Consider the following 4,826-nt stretch of genomic DNA (forward strand, 5'->3'; position numbering starts at 1 on the left):
GGCTGCTCCCGGATCAACCACCAGGGGCGCATCACTCCATGCTAAACCCGAGGGACTGGCGGGTGTCGGCCACAATACCAGCAGAGAACGCATTTTCTTTGGGGCTGCGAGGAAGGCGTCTCTAGGCTTTTCTTTTTCTTATAAAAATAATTTCTACATTTAAAAAAAAATACTATGTTTCGTATAGAAAGTTGAGAAACCTTAAAAAAGGAATTAAAAATCAGGGGACCAGCAGGTGGTGTGCTGGTGAAGGCGCTGGACACTCCCACATGGCTGACCATGGTTCAAGTCTCAGACCTGATAGTTTACATTCTCACTTTCCCTCTCTCTCTGGTCAAATTTTAAAATAGCAGTAATAATAATGATGAATAAAATTAAAATTAAAATTTTTTTCTAAGTAATTATTGAGTTATTTCATTTCATTTGTTGTTATTATTTCTTAATTTGATCAGAGAGAAGGAGAAAGGGAAAGGGAGAAAGCAAGCCGCCAGGTCTGGGACTCAAACTACGGTAGGCCATGTGAGTATCCAATGCCTTTAACCTCCACACCGCCTGCCGGCCCCAAAATTTAAAAATTCTCAAAAAAAAAAAAGAGAGAGAGAGAAGGAAAGTGAGAAATCACCTCCCACCATGGAGCATGGCCACACCTCAGTCCCCTCTCTTCCATTCTCCTCGTAGGATTTTGGGCACATATGTGCCCGGTGTGCTTTTCAAGCTACCGTGTCTGAGACTTGAACCGTGCCATTGGTCACCTGGAATCCAGCCACTTCACCACCACACCATATGGCTGGCTCTCCTCGTACCTTTTTTTTTTTGAGAGGTTTTTGCTATAGGGCGCGTGCACTTGCCAGACAGAGACAGAGAGACAGAAAGCGAGAAATCACCCCCCCGGGGGGATGGCCACGCCGCAATCCCTTCTCCTCCATTCTCCTCTCAGGATCTTGGGCACGCACGCACATGCGCCCGGCATGAGTTTTAAGCCACCGGGTCCGGGACTCGAACTGCGGTTGACTACGTGGGAGTTCAGCGACATAGCCATTACACTAACTGCTGATCCCTGCTCTTACCATTTGTTTAAATGCAAACGTTTATGGGCTGGTTCTTTGGCTTTATCGTTGAGGCAGAGGATCCCACTGTGCTGTTTGAGTCTTAGAACCAGCAGTTTGAGAAACACTCCAGGCATGTGTGTGTGTGTGTGTGTGTGCGTGTGTTTACCCCAAATCCCACCAGGGCAGATACACAGAGAAGAAAGAGTTATGGTGTAACTCTGCCCCCCGAAGAGGGGAAGGAACCCAGTGAAGTCATGAACTCTGTAGCATTAAAAAAATAAAATAAGGGAAGCAACGTCCCTCGTGCCCTGAGGATGAACCACGAACCACGGTCATATAAGTGTGTGATGGTGCAAAGGTGAGTGAGTGTGCACGGCCGGAGTGATTGTCATCTCCTTGGCAACGGCAGGGCAAACAGCCTACAGTTCCTAAGTTCCCAGGCTCAGAGGAACTGTCTAGATGCAAAGAACAGAGAACGCCCGATCCATTCCCCAGCTTCAGCTCGGATTCTGACTCATCCTTCCAGACACAGGCCTCCCCGGTCCCTGCCCCAGAACCGACCTTTGCAATGACCCAGATGTTAGCAGAGGGTGTCAGGAAAGGACGTGGCCAGCCACTAAGAGCTGCGGAATCTGTCCCCTGGACAGGGTATTGCATGACTGGCCCCAGAGCGCTCACGGGCTTGTCTCAGGAGAACGGAGGCCAGAGTGCATTTTTCACGCTCCTTCCAAGGCCTGGGTCACCTGGTCCGTAAGTTATTTGTCTGGATCACTTCTGGGAATCCACCGACTTTGGGATTGATCCGTCCCTCTTCTGGGCTCTTCTAGGCCCATGGGCTTCCCCCATCGCAGGACTGATTATCCTGCAATTGAAGGATGAATGAAGGTTAAAATGATCTCACTGAGAACCAGCAGATGGTATAATGAATGGTTACCTTGCTGGATTCCCACGGAGTCGACTGTGGTTCAAGTCCCAAACCTGGTGACTCGAAACTCACACCAGGCACATGTGCATGCATGCCCAAAGTCCCGAGAGGAGAATGGAGGAGAAGGGATTGCAGTGCGGCCATCCTCCCTCAGGGGATGATTTCTCGCTTTCCGTCTGCACTGCAGGCATGGGTACACCTGCCAGAGTCCTGAGGAACTGGAGGTGGGTGGATGGTGGCATCTCACCCTGGCATGGGATGAGACCCTGTCCAGGGTGTTTCTCTGTCTCTCCTCTTGCATGTGTATACGTCTATCATGAATAAAAAATAAAACTTGCAAAAGAATGTATTGAGACTTATATAAAATAAAGACATCTTTGTTATTTAGTTATTTGTTTACATGAAGGTGGCTTCATGTTTATGTTCATTTACATGAATGTATTATCAAGAATGACTAATGATCACAGTAGACAGTTTAAATTATCTATGGTGTTTAAATTCAGTTATGTAAACCATAAACCCCAAAACTTCTCCAGACACATCTTTGAAAAGACTTTAACTTAATTGCTTAATTAGGACTCAGTGTTAGTTCCCCTATTCTATTGGCAAATCAGAATATACCTAGGAAATGGTGCAGGTTTTTTTTTTTTCCTCCCAATAAGAAAAAGGGTATTTGGGGCCAGGAGGTGGCACAGGGGCTAAAGCACTGGATTCTCATATGAGGTCCCCTGTGTTTCAAGCCCTGGACCTGATGGCTTGGTAATCTCACCAGATGCATGAATGTGCATGCCCAAAGTCCCGAGAGGAGAATGGAGGAGAAGGGATTGCAGTGCGGCCATCCTCCCTCAGGGGATGATTTCTCGCTTTCCGTCTGTCTGTTTCTCTCTGGCGATCACAGGCATCTTTTAACAAAAATCTCTCCAGGGACCAGCAGGTGGCGTGGTGGTTAAGGCTCTGGACACTCCCACATGGCCGACCAGGGTTTGAGTCCTGAATCTGGTGGCTTGCTTTCTCACTTCCTCTCTCTCTTACTCTCACCCTCTGTCTCTGTCTCTCTCTGGTCCAATAAAAAGATAAATAAATGAATAAATAAAATAAAATAAATAATTTTTTAAAAATCTCTCCAAAAAAAAAAATCAGAATGAATGGTGCACATGCCCTATAGCAAATTTAAAAATAATAATAATAGGGGCCAGCAGGGGGCGTGGTGGTTAAGGGCGCTGGACTCCCACATGGCTGACCGACCATGGTTTGTGTCCTGAACCTGGTGGCTTGCTTTCTCACTTTCTCTCTCTTTCTCTGCATGTGTCTCTCTGGTCAAATTAAAATAAATGAGGGACCAGCAGTTGGCATAATTGGCTATGTCGCTGGACTCCCACGTAGTTGACCGTGGTTCGAGTCCCGGACTCAGTGGCTTAAACTCACGCTGGGCGCGTGTGGGTGCATGCCCAAGATCCTGAGAGGAGAAGAGAGGAGAAGGCATTGCGGCGTGACCATCCTCCCTGGGGGGCGATTTCTCACTTTCTGTCTCTCTGTCTCTCTCTGTCTCTCTGGAAGCGCACTCACCCTGTAGCAAAAATCTCTCCAAAAAATTAAAATAAATGAATAAAATTAAATAATTATTTCTTGATAAGTATAATAAGAGCGGGGCTGGCAGATGGCATGGTGGTTAAAGGTGCTGGATTCCCACATGGCTGACCGTGGTTCAAGTCCTGGACCTGGTGACTTGCTTTCACGCTTTCCCTTTCTCTCTGTCTCTGTCTGGTCACATGGAGTAATAATAATAACAAATGGAAAAAAATAAATAATTCTTTCTTTTTTTTTGGAGAGGGTTCTGCCATAGGGCACGTGCGCTCGCCAGACAGACAGAGAGAGACAGAGAGACAGAAAGCGAGAAATCACCCCCCAGGGGGAGATGCAATCCCTTCTCCTCCATTCTCCTCTTGGGATCTTGGGCATGCACGCACACGCGCCTGGATTAAATAAATAATTATTTTTTAAAAAAAGTATAAAAAGAGCCTAATAGGAAAGAAACACCAGGCACATGCAAAGTGAAGGACGTTTGACAGATAACTGGTATGTAAATTTCAAAGATGTCCGTGTCGTGGGGCCAGCAGGTGGCACGGTGGTTAAGGCACTGGACTCCCACATGGCTGACCATGGTTTGAGTCCCAGACACAGCTGTCTGAAAATCCCACCAGGGGCATGTGTGTGAGTGTCCAACATCCCGAGAGGAAAATGGAAGAGAAGGGATTGTGGTGCGGCCATCCCCCATGAGAGATGCTTTCTCATTTTCTCTCTCACTGTCTTTCTCTGGCAAGTGCACACACCTTATGGTGAAAAACTTAAAAAAAACCAAAAAGTCAGGGTTCTGAAAGACAAGGGAGGACCGAAGGGACAGGGTGGTAAAGTCCCCTGTGTGATCCTGGGAGGGAAGGTGACCGAGAGGGGAAGGTTGTGATCACCATCCGGGTGAAACTGGAGTATGGACCTTAGATTAGATAGCAGGTCCGTGTCAGGGCCAAGTTTCCTGACGTTGCTAACGGCACCACACTTACCGAGAGGCCTCTTGTTTTTTTAAATTATTTTATTTTTTCATTTTAATCTGACTAGATAGGGACAGAGTGAGAGAGATGGAAGGTGAGAAAGCAAGCCACCAGGTCTGGAACCCCAACCATGGATGGCCGTGTGGGAGTCCATGCCCTTAACCATCATGCCACCTGCCGGCTCCCCCCCTTTTTTTTATTTTAAGAAATTTTTGTAGGGCTGGCAGGTGGCATGGTGAGAAAAGGCACTGGATTCCCATGTGGCTGACTGTGGTTCGAGTCCCAGACCTGGCAACTTGCTTTCTC

The sequence above is a fragment of the Tupaia chinensis genome, unplaced genomic scaffold (genome assembly GCF_000334495.1).
Source record: "Tupaia chinensis unplaced genomic scaffold, TupChi_1.0 Scaffold000668_1, whole genome shotgun sequence".
Taxonomy (NCBI): domain Eukaryota; kingdom Metazoa; phylum Chordata; class Mammalia; order Scandentia; family Tupaiidae; genus Tupaia; species Tupaia belangeri.